This window comes from Drosophila persimilis, unplaced genomic scaffold (genome assembly GCF_003286085.1).
Source record: "Drosophila persimilis strain 14011-0111.01,24,50 unplaced genomic scaffold, DperRS2 tig00000663-arrow-arrow-pilon, whole genome shotgun sequence".
NCBI lineage: Eukaryota > Metazoa > Arthropoda > Insecta > Diptera > Drosophilidae > Drosophila > Drosophila persimilis.
The window spans coordinates 661,051-676,418 of record NW_020825331.1 but is presented as its reverse complement, the minus strand read 5'-3'; positions in this window follow the sequence as shown (position 1 = coordinate 676,418).

Below are 15,368 nucleotides of genomic sequence, written 5' to 3'. Positions count from 1 at the left end.
TGATTTCTCTTTTGCCTTCTTCGTGTTTTTGTTTTTTTTTTTTTTGGGTGTTCTTTTTAGGTCGCTCACTCTGCCACAATTTGTTGCTGCCACTGCCACTGGTGGTGCTTCTGTTTGCTGCTGTTTTTTGGTGGCAACAACAGCAACAGCAACAGCAACAATAGGCCTGGGCGTTAACGAATTGAAATTTGTTTGTTTGCTGTTTGCTGTTCGATTCCGTGCGCTTCCGTTTTTAAAATGTACGTGCAACAGTGCAACATCTACATATGTATACGTGTGTGTGTGTGTGTGTGTGTGCAGCAGGAGGCAGGTGCTTTGGGGAATACATGGCAAAAAGTCTGAGAGAGTGCCCAGAATGGAATAGTTCCCCAAGGAAAAGCAACATATGAAGAAATTGCCAGGGTAACTTTTAGATATTTTATGGGTAATAATCTTCTCAAGATCCGGGCTTAACTACGTAATTTCTTGATAGTCAAATAGTTGGAAATAAACTGAGAAAAGAGCGCCAGGAGAGCCAGGAGCCAGCTCAAAAACAGCCTGAACAAATCTCGTACCAAAAAAATGTATGGCCGTTACTCTTCGGATATAAATATTTCTCATATATTTATATTTTCTCGGGCTTTGTGCTATTTCCATAGGAAAGGCCGACACTCCCAAAAGGACACAGGAAAACCATCAAATGATGGCTCAAGGATATGCCACGAATGTCCCAAACATCTAGTTTATTTTCGAACTCAAAAGATCTCCACTGGAGAATGCTTTTGCCGCATTTGTATGTGGAGTCTCAGCGTGCTGCAGGATGGGTCCACAGGATCCGTTCTTGCCATTCCTCATCCATTCCCAATGCATTCCGCATCGGAGGAGGGGCCCGGAAGTGACTTAGGATATATGCAGGCCCCGCACCGATGTTTCCCTTATTCGATTTGTTTTCTTTTTTTTTGTCTGGGGGGGGGTCTTTTTTATTGGGTTTTTTGGTACAGCGGCCGACACCTCCCATTCCCTGTGTCGTGGGGGAAATTGGATGCCATACCAAAGGTTTCTTTTTGGCTTCTTGTCAAAGGATCTGCATTCTGGGACCAAAGACCGAGGCTAAGCTAATTAAATTTTGGGCCCCGGGAATGGGGCCCCATCCACCGCCATTGGCATTAGAGCAGCGCAGAGCGTAGAGTCAAAGGTCAAAGCCAAATGAGATTCAGTGGCTGAGGAGGGAACAACATTTTAATTAAAAATTTCCACTAAGCAGCTGGGGATCAAAAGCTACTGCGGCGCTATCACTGATGCGGCGAGTGGCGACCACAAGCTGCAGGACACGTACATGGGCACGGATACGGATACAGGGATACCACCCCACCCCCGTTCCGAACCATTCATTGGCCAGCATATGCGTTAGATTAGAGCCATGTGTGTGTGTGTGTGTGTGTGTGTGTGTGTGCGGCACAGTGTGGTACAGCGTGGCATGGGTTCGAAAGTGATGTGTGCACAGCGATAATCCTGAAATTTTCAACTAATTAAATTGTCAAATATTTTTGTTTTGCCAGGGGCGTGGCGCGTACACCCACGCAAACACCGAGCAACACACATCTCCGACTAATTTGCAGCTAATTCATGAGGAATCCGGGGCAGGTACACCAGCGGTGTACACCTCTCGTAGCTCTCTAAGGATCAATCCTTTCTCTCCTTTCTCTCGCTTTGTGCTGCGGTCAAGCCCAGTAGAAGAAGGATCACCGGGCCACGGCCGAAAAGGAGTAAGAGGGCAAAGGGAGTAAAGGAGTGAGGCCATAAAACCCCTATGCTCGCACTCGTACTGTTCGAGGTCGCGGGGAAATTCTGGTTTATTTATGCACTTGCATTGTGTGGCCAGAGCAAACGGCAATTGGTCTGGTTCTGGTTCTGGTTTTGGCCGGGTCGGGTCGGGTCGGGTCGGTCTCATTTTATGGCATGGTGGAAGCGCGGGCAACCCTTTCCATTTCCATTTCTTTTCTGGCTGCTTTCATTGGAATTGCTCAGTGCTTCTGTTACCCTTTCTCCCGTCTACCGTCTGCCGTCTCCTGGCCTGACTGCCTGTCCGGGGCCCTCGTCTCACGTCCTTTCGTCCTGGCGCGCCCTTTTTGCAGCTTGTCAGTCATTCGAACAAAACTAATTTGCATGTCATTTCTTTAGCACTCTTGAAATTCGCGCACGAAATGCACTCGACCGAGGGCCCATCGAACAGTTCCCGAAACAGTTTGTGGTAGAAAAATCTATTCAGTTATTCAGTAAAAACTGCTGTTTGTTTCACACACTCCTTGTGCACATCATGGACGGGGAAGTCCCATAGATCCCCTCTGTTCCGGCCAGCAGCTCTAACAGAGCCCCGGCGCTGTTAATATCGCACGCTGTTAACAGACTGTTATCGACCCAGCTGTTACAGCTCACTGTTAGCGCGCTCTTCCTCACGATCCACACGGCTCTTGAGCGGACTAGGGAATGTCTAGGGAACTGCTGGGGCGCACCTCGAAGGCTCGGCAATCTGCTGTCGTCCGCTGAAATAAATACTATTTACAGAGCACTTTGCCACGCCTACTTACCTGAAAATTGGCTCAAGGAGGGCCGTCCCCTGAGCCCCTTCGGAGCAGAGGAGTGCTCGCCCCTTAGTGCAGGCCTAGACCCTTTTGGGTGGCGCTTATGTTGGATCGCATTACATTTATTCTTAAGGATCTGTGCGTTCAGGTACAACACGTGTAATTTTGACTGTTTGTGTCCAAATATAAATCGATGCAATCAAAGTATTCAACACGAGCGGGACAGTAACGCCACAAGCCTACAAATACGGAAGGGGGGGGGGGGGGGGGAGATGGTTGAAAGGTTTTTGGTGTCGCCAGAGAACAGTTCCTCCCCCTTTGACGCGGTGCGGCCTCTGTGTGCACCGCTGTCTGCCTCTGGCTGGGCCACTGTCGAGGACAACCACCCCCTCGCTAGGCGGCATCGCCATCGCCGTCAGCATCGCCGCCCCCATCCTCGTCCTGGTGTTGGCCTTGATGAAGGATCTTCTCGTAGTTGTCTACCTGCTGCACAATGTTCGCCAGACGCTCCTGTATCTGAACCAATACGTCCCTGATGCGATCCAGGGGGATTACTGCATCCTGCTGTAGAGCCAAAAATTGTCCTGCTACCGCCTGTATTGGCTGCTGTATGTCCATCATTTGTCCAATTTCGTTGTTGTCGCCGTTGCCCTGCTGCAAGGCCAGTGCGTCGTTGTCGTCGTTGTCGTCGTTGTCGTCGTGGTTGTCGCCGTTCATTTCCAAAGGCTCCCAGAGATCTTCGGCAGCCTGTCGGAAGCGGCGATCGAGGCCGTGTCCGTTTCCGGGGGCATCTTCGTTGCCGTGGTCGTGCTGAGAGACCTGCCCGCCACCGTGGTTAGCGATTAATCCATCCTCGATGCCGGCATCTGCAAAAGGCTGCCCGCCTTCGGGGCCCTCGACAGGCTCCTGTTCGTGGCGTTGTCCGTCTTGGGCTGCCGCTTGGGCGACCTCTCCCTCGCCGCCATCATGACCATCGATGGGTACATGGTGCTGGGGTCTGAAGCCCACAGCCACTGGAATGATCTGTGCACGGACGTTTTCCAAGAAGAATCGACGGCGATTAATGTCCCGAAGGAATTGTCCGACGAAGTTGAAAATATGACGATGTCTGGGCCGACGCCTTGCCTGGCCGCGGAACGGGCCTTCGCCATCGCCCGGAAAATCACCCAGATGAACAACCTGGACCTGCTGAATGTGGGGTCCATCCCCATCCCCAGCGTGGGCGCGGAGCCGGAGCTGGGCGTGGTCGAAATTGGGAAACATGCCGCGAGGGCCATCGCCCTCTCCCAAGTGGACGACATTTGGGCCGACTCCAGGGCCATCGCCGGCACCTGCAGCAGCAGCAGCAGCAGCAGCAGCAGCAGCAGCAGCAGCAGCAGCAGCAGCAGCAGCAGCAGCAGCAGCCCCAGCACCTTCTCCATTCGAGCCGTCTCCCGCCTGATAGCGTCTAATCCCGCGGAGCTGTCCTCTGCCGGCCATAGCGCGGACCGCGCCACCCCTGATGCCGCGAAAAACAAAGTTCAGATTCATGGCAGCCCGATGGCGCAGAATCAAGTCGCCAGCGACTTCATTGTTGCCACGAAAGTAATGGACGCCGCCCAGTGGTGGGAGCTCGGCATCGCCGCCTCCGATGCGTGCAATCAGCTGATGTTGCGGTACGTCTGGCACCAGGTTCTCCATATTAAACACGACCCGATCGCCGCCTCCCTGGTTCCGCTGGCCCGGGGCCATCAAGATCGGAGGAGCCTGCTGGCCGGCTGGGTTGTTTGAATCCTCTGTATCCCGAGTGCGGCGTGGCGGCAAGGTGAATCGATTCACATACCGGCGACGGCTCATCAGGATGTTCAGACAGGCATCGAGATCCCGGGACGCCACGCGGCCCTCACTGTTCGGTTCCAGACTCGCGATGAATTCAGCGACGATGTAGTCCTTGTGCTGCTGGTTCGAAGCCATGCCCAAAACGAGAGCTGCCAACAAAATGTACAAAATATTAACAATAAAAAGAATAACTATTACGATTATTATATAGTACAATTATGTATGTGTTTGGGACTGTGGCTGGCCACAGAGACTTGGTCTTACCCGTGATATCTTCTGGGTAAAATCTAAGTTCCTAAATAATATTGTTTGAAACACAATTGGTAGCGATTGGTAGCCGTTAGTACGCGCTTTAAACTTGTTTTAGCTTCCGAACGTTTCAATTTAAAATATAAAAAACAACAAAAAAAACAAAACTCGCCGGAAATTTATTTGTTTAGAAAGATGATTCGTTTGGCCGAATATCGAATTTTGTGAGCGATTCACGTTTCCGTCTCAAAGCTATTTATGACAATATTTGGACAGCCATCTTTGTGATATTTAATACGGAATATATCTGTGCGAGTATGTGTCTAGGAACACATTCTATTCCCTTCACTTCGAGTCGAGAAAGGGCCACAAAACTCAACTCTTAATGCCCCATACACATGTATATACATATGTATATGTAGTGTATGTATTATGTGTATGGATGTATCTATAAAGTGGCATATCACCTGCTGCTGGGCAATGGTGTTGCCATGGCTAGGACACGGATGGCAAAGGCATTAATGTGCACCGGCAGGACATGTTCATAAAAAGCAGCTGGCCAGCAGGACAGGCAGGACATTCGAGACAGCGGAGTGGCGAGTGGCGAGTGGCCAACAAATCATATTACAAAACTTTACACGCTTAAAAGCGCATGTAATTGGCTTTTGAAATGGACGCGAACACCCGCCCCCGTTCCCCGCTATCCCTATCCCTATCCCAATCCCACTCCCACCCACTCACGCCTTTCGCCCACAGCAAAAGGTTAACACGTTCTGGAGCCAGGTCTGGCCCACTGTCTCTCTTGTCGCCTTCACCCCATGGACAATGGCCAGAGCTCTCTCTCTCTCTCTCTCTCTCTCTCTGATCCTGGGATGCTAATAACAATAAGTGTCGATGTCCCTTGCCTCAGACCGCACCGTCCATACCCGCTTCCTGGTCGTCCGTTCTTTGGTGTCTGTGAAATATGAGCAGCACCCGGACCCAGAAGCACAAGGACACAACGTTGGACAACCCTCAATTTTTCAACATTTTTTCAGTTCATTTTTTTTTACCTCACTTGGGGCTAATTTTTGTTAAAAAGCTATTCAGGGCCAAGTAAAACATTCAGAAAATGTGTAAAGAAAGCCCAACAGAAGCGGAACAACGGAGAAGAAAAGTAAATGGGGTAAAGCCCATTGCAAAAGGGTACGAACACGATTTATATTGACTATTTAGTGGTGGTACTATATTCCATAGGCCCATATATGTATATGGCGAAAATCAATCATGAAACAAATTATCAAAACCAAACAGAAGTCGCTTACTTGTTTGTATTGTATTAAAGCCACTAAAAATATGACCATGCCATACAAAAAACAATTTAAGCAAAATTGAGAGACAAAAATGAAAGAAAACTTGAACTTTGGCTCGATATAACTTCAGTTTCAGCCACTTTATTCACACGAATAAAAAATCCTTTGAGAGGTCATTTGATTTCCTTTTGAACCATATAGTTTTGTTTGATATCGGTGAGGCAGACGCCGAGTGAAAATTATGAAAGTTGAAGCCCAAGAACACCGTGTATTACCCTATTGTACTGTCAAAACTCCGATGTGAATGCCAAACGATTTTCCCAAAAATTCCATTGATACTATTTAGCTTCTGCAATGCACTGGCTATCCTCTGGCTTTCATTTTCCTTATCAAAGATTTTGAAATATTTTCGATATATGTAGTTCCTATGAGAATTTCCATCACTTCCATCATTCAAATCAGGACTCAAATCAAAAGTCATTCAAAGTAGGTTTTTGGTTGAATTTTTGGTGCTTCCCAGCAACAACAATTTAACATTTCCTACCCCTATTATTATTACTGGTGCTGTTGTTGTTGTTGTTTGTTTGTTGTTGTTGTTTTTATCGCTTGGTGTTGGCGTTGTTATATCCTTGAAACTTTTTTTCGGTGCTAGGCATGTGCTCGTTGTAGCTAGTGACGTATATTTAACATGCCGCACCGCAACTCTGAACCACCGACACCCATCATAACCCAGCCCCGCAGCCCCGCAGCCCCCCAGCTCTATCCCCAATCCAGACCCCCGCCCATCGCAGCTCCAGTTCCAGCTCCAGCTCCAGCGATGGCCAAAAAAGCATGCTACGATTTTTGAGTGTTGGCATGTTTGCTGTCAGAAAATTGTCAGAATTGTATGCAACATTGCCTGTGGAGGGGGGGTGGGGGGGGGGGGGGGGGGCTGGGTTGGGGTTTCTACTGCTGGGGTTGTTGTTGTTGTTGTTGTTGTGTATCGTGTGGTTGTTGCAGCAGGCTATTGCTATTGCTATCGCATGCCAGAGTGAGCTAGATTTTTCATTAGGCTTGATGATTGGAAAAATTGACAGCCGCTTTTCAAAAGCGATAACTTTATAGCGATGTATCCCTGTGTGTGTGTGTGTGTTTGTGTGTGTGGGTGTGCGTGAGTGCTCCACAAATGCAACGCCAAATGTTTGGCCAGACAATTGACGAAAATCTATAACAGCAACAATGTATACACATGTATGGTGTATCTGTGTGAGTGTATCTGCGGGGGTGTGAGTGCTAATGCACATGGCAATAAACTTTAACATGCCAATGCATTTCGAGAGGCGATTCCAAAATGGAAGTAAATCAAGATGATGATGACGATGACGATGATGGTTCTGTTCTGGATGGCTGATGCCTCTCGGGGGGGGGGTCGGTTCGGCAGGGTGCAGCAACAAAAGCGATAAACTTGAATGGCCGACCAGCCAACGACGATAAAGTTGACTTAGATGTCTGGACTATCGATTGGCAAAAGCTTCTGTTGAAAATATCGATAAACGTACAAAGAAATCCGTAGGCGTGCACGATGGAAGGACTTAAGCACAAGCCCATAAATATTTCCCCCCCCCCATTTAGGAGGTTTCCTTAGCACATTACACATATGTATGTATGTATGCCCCCACGCACATTACGTATCCGCCTGGTGGTGTTGGGGTTGTCTCATTACGAGCGCAGCACTTTTGCGGGTAATTAAAATGCAAAAAAGCAAAAGCTTGAAGCTGGTTTTATGTTTATGTGTAATACGCGGGGATATGACACTTTGTGGTTACGAGACAGCAGTTCCTCTCATCATCAACGGATTGTCGAGTGCTCGGTAGGCCCTGAGCAGGTATTCAGTCACTGAGGCAGGAGGGGTTTCTCAAACAAAACTGAGTGCCGACAGCATCTTAAAATTCTTTGTAATTATTTAGGACCTACAATTCGTACACAAAATGTCACAGAATCAAGTGACAGCAAGAGAGACGCATACTAAGGCCACATTGGAGGTGGAGATGGAGGAAGGAGAGCAACCAATTGTGGCAGAGATACAGAGGAGTGATTGGGATGAAGAAACCCCCAAGGGGCGGCAATCAGACGAGGGAGAGACCAAAGAGAAGTATTCAGAGTACGGTGGGTCTGGTGACCATTCCCTCCCCGCGGTGCCAGAGGCTGTGGCATCATTCACTCGCAGGATCCGCAGCAGCTCACACTTGGCCCAAGTCATACGCAATGAGCGCAGCATCCGCATTTGCCAGGCTATTCAACATCGTCTGTGCCATATCTCTGAAGATTTGCGCCGCAGAACCGAGGAATTGGGAGGAGTGAAGATCCCAGAGAATAAGGTCATGTCGGGCCCCACGGAGGAGTAGTGCCAGCAAGGATCTGCATTGCCCACACAATATGCTCAAAGAATGCTTCTACTCTTTCATAAAATTATTGCTATAATATTCCCAGATAAATAGGCGATAGTTTTTCTTATATCCATGGATATGGCCTTGACATACATTCCGTGAAAATGGCTGCTGCCTAAGCCAATCTAAGTCCCACACTCGCGGATGCACAGATACACAGTATCTAGGACCCTTACATTCTGGTAACTGTTTTCGTTTCTGGTGGGTTTTGTTACCCCGGATATCTCTCGAGTCGAGTCGAGTCGAGTCGCGAGGCCATTGTTTGATATCTAATACGCGCCGGGGGGTCATGCCCGAAAACAAAATAGAAAAAAAAAACAACCAGAAGGAGCGACGAGAGGTCGGGTACATCCATCATAAGTGCGCTTTGCCAGCAGCCTGCATATGCCCGATAATGTTATGCCCCACTCCAGTGCATCCTCTCCTCTCCTCTCCTCTCCACTCCACTCGCCCCGGAGTCTAGTCCCATCCCCGTTTGAAGTGGTTGGTTGTACGATTTGGATTTGTGATTTCAATGCCACTCAACACTGGCCGCTGGGAAAATCGCCTTAAAAAGTCCATTTCGACGGTTAAACCGAAAGCGAAAGGCAGCCACAACCCCTCTGCCTACATATGTATCTGTATGTATCCGTATCTGTGTCTACACGAAGATACACTTATGTGTGCGCTGGGTGGGAGAGAGGGGCAGGGAAGGGAAGGTCGAGCCATTGGCCATGCCGTGGGGTGGCTTTTTCATTATCATTTGCCGCTGCACATAAATTATTTATTGTTAGCGATTTTCCCAAAAAGATAACACACACACACACACACACACACACACACACACCACACCACACTCACTCTTTCCGCGGTGACTACTGGCAGGAGTGAGTCCTCAGAGGAGGATGGAAAGGGACCCAGGAGCCAGAGGGAGGTTCGGACATCGGGCGGAGAGATCGACACTGAAACACAAATTTCTCTCTCTCCCCCTCTCTTTTTTAATCCTGCAGCTCATCTTCATTATGTTACTCTCTCCTTAAATTCCCCCTCTATCTCTTTCTCCCTTTCTCTGGTTACCCTAATCGCAGAGCCGGATGTAAATAAATATTTATAAGTTCTGCTGCCTTTGCCGCATTATGAGAGGCATACAACATAATAAACGTAATATTAATATGAATTCTGTTCACTCGAGTAAATAGCCCAAAGGCAGGCCAAAGATTTCCATATACAGTGGTGCAGGGCGGCAGAAGGAAGTACTGTCGAGGGGGTATATGAACACATATGAACACTATCTGAGCCCGCCACGAATGTAATTGAAATACGATATACACACAAACAGCTGGGCTACAGTTTGCACCCGCAAAGAAGCAACAATTTCAAGTATCTATTAACAAATTCTTATTAAAGACAATTTTGTGAGACTCTCCATAAGCCACAAGAAAATCCACAAAATCGAATAGTTAATACTAGATTTAAAAATGTAGAAAAAGCTTTCTACAATCAATACAAAATAATTACATACATACTTAAAATAAATATATACCTTTTAATTAAATTGTTTTATAATTAAACAAAATATATTTACTACAAATTTAATATTTTTATTTATAATTAAGTATGTCCCCTATTCAAAATACTTTTTAAAGCATTTATGTTTATTTCACAGTCAATGCTTGATTATTCAATCAAGTGAATACTTAATTAAAATATTGGTGTGCTTTTTATCATTTTTTTTGTGCTTTTTACACACTATTTCCGACTTCTATTTGCGGTATATTTTAGGACCATTTATAAAACTCCTAAATCACACCCAGGATCCTCTTCCTGACTCATTCGATAAGTCTATTTAATTATCCTTGCATCAATTCCCTTCATTCATATCCCATCAACCAAATCCTAGAATTTTCAGTATATTTTGTAAGAAATTTCATTAAATTCGCGTCTGGTATCACTTCAATGATTTTCATCATCTCCATTTGTCTCATTTATTAACCATCACTGCAACCTCCAAGCCCCACCCGGCAGTGGGTGCCCCTCCCTGTATCATTTACATGTTTGACCTTTGGACTAACAAGTTGCAAATTTGTTTTCATTCATTTCCCCCAGCCCGCACGCCCAAAAACCAACCCGCAAAAAAAATAAAATAAAAACCAAAATGATTTCTCCACTGGATCTGGATGTGGATGTGGATGTGGATCCAAAAATTGGAAACATGGGACGTGGCATTAAAAAAAGTGCCTACCGTGACCGCCAAACAACGCCACTACATTAGCAGCTGCATCTGGGGTTTAAAAAATCACCCCGCGCCCACCCAACCATCCCCGGCAAACGGCAGGAGCCAGGATCCCACTAGAACCACTGCTGCCACCCTTCCGTCCGTCCAGGCAAACAATGCCAAATAATTGGACTTTATGCAGAAGCAGTACGCAAAATCTCACCCTCTCTCTCTCTCTCTCTCTCTCTCTCGATGGGCACACCGAGTGCATGCGGCTATCTCTGTCTAGCCACAAGAGCGGAAGTTAACTTGCGTGCCAGGCCCCACTCAGCCCACTCAACCCACTCAACCCACTCAACCCACTCGACCCACTCGAATGGTCCACCTCCTCACGGATTGCTGTTGCTGGCGGCTTGGCTCGTTCGGTTGCGGTTCAAATTTAATATTCACTCGCGCAAATAATCCACACAGACCCCAACAGACACACAAACACACACACACACACACAAAATGGCGCTGCTAAGCTGACAAGAAGGGGCTGGGGGATGGGGGATGGGGATGGGGACGGGGTTGAGGTTGGCTCTGGCTCTGGCTCTGGTGGAGTACGGGCAACTGCAAACTGCAACTGCAAGTGAAGTGTTGTCTGTGGCTAGCCAGGAGCTCGGAATTCAGGATTCCATTCTCATATGTGTGATTGTTCAGGGCAGAACGAGATGGGCGAAGAGAGAGCGAGGCAGAGAGGGGGAGAGCTGGACGGAGCTAGATTATTTATTATTTGCCTGCGGAGATTTCATTTACACAGCCTCCAACCATGACGAAGTGCATTAAAACGATTTGGATTGAACTTGAAGTGGGAGCTTGAACTTGATCAGTGCTCAAATGAAGCGGAAAATCTTCAAAAAAAAATCTCCAAATTAATAAAAATAATATGTAGCTGATGAAAATGCGGGAAAAGCCAACACTTGCCTATGGGTCGGACTTAGCTAATAAAAAAAGGTGGAACATGTCATGGAAAAATCCCAAAAATACTTTAGGGATCCCTTAACTTATTTTAAAGCTATTCCACAGCTGGCACACATTCCGAGCTTCTAAAAACGCGGCAAAACACCATCGATGTTCTGAATTTAATATCAAGTTAAAGCTAATACAAATTGTAGGAAATGCCATGGAAATCTGTTGGAAAAATGTTCGAAAATATTTGAAGGAATTTTTACGAGTAACAGATTCTTAAAGTAATCTATGCCGCTTTTCTCATGCCATCTACCACCAATTAGAGACTCCAAAACCCATTTGTAGCATATGCATATTACGCATACGCCACATGTGACACTTGAGAGGGAGAGACAGAGATGGTGCTCAGGTAGAACATTTGGCCATTAGTTGGCCCTAATTAGCCGCAAATTGGTGGCTCCTAGACCGAAGAGAATCTCGGTTCAATGACCAGGCCCGTGCCATGCCCGGCAGAGTCGAGTCAGGTCGGGTCGTTCCTGGGCCAAGTTGAAAAGCGGTCAGAACGTGTTGGGCCAACAATTAGGGAAAAGGTTTGACTGTAATTTGGTTTGATTTGCTAGCTGACCGGTGACTGGTGACTGGTGACCACTGCTCCTGCTGCAGTTGCTCTGATACAGCCCCCCACCCCCTGCCGACGGTCCCTGCCAAATGCAACTCCAGCAGAACGGAGATTCCTCCTGCCACTGGCACTGGCATTGGCACTGCCTCTGCCCCTCCAATAAAATGCCTTCATGTCACTGTCGCGACTCTTTGTTGTTGCCCCGTTGTTAGTGTTTGCTTCGTTTCACTCGCTGTTGTTGCTGTTGCTGTTGCTGGTGTCGCTGTTGCTGGTGTCGCTGATGCCTCTCGTACAACTGTCCAAGTGACAGCTGCCGCCGTGACTGTCAGTTCAGCCACCTCCCCGAACGGGCAAAAAACAAAGCGAATAAGAAAGCCAGAGACGAGTATTCCAACGCGCAGATACCCCCCCTTCAAGTGTGAAAGGTTCGTACAAATATAATATAAAATTTAATGAATATAATTCCCATATTTTGGGATATACTACAAGCCTACTTTATACTTCATGTATCCTTTATCTATCTGTCATAGAGCCACACGAATACGGCATACCCTTGTACCCCATTGAGTACCTTCTATACAAATGGAAAAACAACACAATGGCAAAAAGAAAACCCCATCGTGGCTCAACCTCCTCGAACCTCCCTCTCTCTCTCTCTCTCTCTCTCTGCAGCAATGCGCAATCAGTTGCAACGCAATTTGATTTTGTCGCTTCATGGCTCATGCACCACCGCTGCCCTGCTGCCCTGCCCCACTGGCCCCACGCCACGCCCCCTCGTCCACTGCACTCCACTGCCATTCCACTCCACTCCTCTCTTGGCCGCCATAAAGTGCACATGTCGCTTCATGTTCACAGTGACATTCATTCGCCGTCGAAGCGCTTTCTTTTCCACAGCCATAAAAACTTTCTGGCCCTGCATCCTGTCTACTGTCCCCGTCCCTTTCTCCCTCTCCCTTTCTCACCGCCTCTGTCTGTTTGGGATGTCTGGCCATTGCAATTGTTTCACCTTTGATAGCCCAACCTCCCCCGAATCCCAGCCCCGGCCCCGGCCCCAGCTCCAGCCCTAACCCCATCCATGGACATTTTTTGGCCATTTATTTGACGGCTTCAAGTTGCCGACGTTGCTGCGGTTGCAAAAGTGCATTAGCCGCTGCCCGTCATTCATCGGATCAAGTGCTATATGTGGCATGCAAGCATTGTCGGCGACGAACGGAGCGGGTGGGGGGAATGGGGGAACGGGTTGCCCCTGTGGAGGTTTCATTGGGAAAGGATTGGTGTGTGGCTTGTGCTCACATTTTTGCTGTGGCGATGGCAATAGGCAACGGAACGGACCAAACGACATACACTTTAGAACAGGAATACCCCGATTCACTTTGAAACTAAAACTGAACAAAAAAAATGCAAATTACTCACTTATTTTCCGGTAAATTAACTTCCTTGAGTTTGCTCCTTTCTTCGATTAGTATTCAGTGTATATATTCAGTTAATGTATGTCTATGCCCTGACACAGATTTCCATGCAGTAGAAACAGTAAAAAATCCAGCTCCAGGCTACCCTTCTCCGATTGCTTGGATTGGAATACCTTTGAATATTTCCGAGTTCGCTTTGATGTCCCTTCGAAAAACCTTAAGGAGAAAAAATATGGTTGGAATTATCAATTGAATCGCGCAATTTTAGATGATTTAAACATGTCCTGCACCACCATTTTCAATGGTATGAAAAAGGGCCTATAATTGTGTAACATGTTTAGCTTAAGGGCAACACAAAGAGATCTCAGAGGCTATTGGAGCAACAAAGTAGGCTCACACTGAATCCACTTTGCCTCAAAATCTTTGCCCACAACCCTCTCGAATGGCGAAAACGGAAAATCATAGAAAAACGATTGAGAAGACCACCCGCTCGGGCTCTAACTCTTCCTTGTCCAGAGGCCCGCCCTCTGGCGGAGTGAGCGAGATATGACCAACTGAAATATAGCGAAATGAATCATATTTTACTCACGTGCGCTTAATTAACTGTAACTGTCTGTTTCAATAGCTTGTGGTATGCGTTAATAAGTATTTGTAATTTGTTCCTTTGGCGTGAAAGTGGACTCAATCAAAAAACGTTCACGTGCTTTCATAATTTTCACAAAAACTGTGCTTATGTATGTGCTCAAATATATGAATGATATTTCAATGCTACAAGGACGTGAATATTTGACAAACTATTTATTTAGTTCTCTAGAAAGGAAATCTCTTATATGGTTCCCTCAGCACAAGGCCGATCAATACTTAAGTATATATCAACATAATATAATTTTAGTCTGGGATTAATAGGGTATCTTAATGTCGTGACACTCGAATATTAACTCATTTTTTGACCCCCGGCTGGAGGTTTACTTTAATTGTATTTTTTTGTGTGGATCGAAACTATTCTGTGGTTCGTTCTCCTCATTTTTTGGCGGGACGAAAACCTTTGCGGGATGCAAATTCTTTTTTAACGTCTCTGAAACGTTAACGACAATGACACTGACACTGGCACTGGCTTTTTTTTTTATTTTGCATTCGCTCGGTTTTTTTTATATAATTGTTGTTGTTGGTTTTTAGCACTCAATTGATTTTTGCATTGTTCTTATTGTTGGTGCATTATGGCTTCCCGTCTGTTTGCCTTGGGACAGTCGCTCCGACCTCAGGTCCTCCCCGGCCACCGGCCACCGGCCCCGGCCCCTGGCTCCCGGCGCTACTTCCTGCAGATATTGTGGAATTTTTTTCGCGCTACAATCTCTGGTCTGGTCCCCGCCCCTCCCGCTGGGGCTTTCGCTTGGCGCATCGGTTGTGAAATACCCGAAGCATTGCGGTCGCCATATTGCGTTTGCATACACGCCCACATGCCAAACACAGCAAAGGCGGCAGTGGCAGTGGCAGTGGCAGTGGCAGCGGCAGCAGGAGCACACACACACACACACAGGCAAATGCACACAGACACAATACACATACACACACACGCATACGTATGTAGGAAAGCCATTGACAAGAGCGTATTGATGGCCATGTTTCATGCGCCGTTGTCAGCCAAATTTAATGCGCGCCGCAAATATGCAATGCACCCCCTCCGGGCCACTCGCCACCCCAGTCCCCACCCCAGTGCACACCCCTACTGCCCCATTGTCTCTGCCTCAGTTGAGTCCCCCTCTCCCCCTGAGCCAGCGCGACTTTTCATTTGGTCATTTAATAAAATGCAATGCCGCCGCCAGCCACCATGTGGACAAAGAGGTGGGAG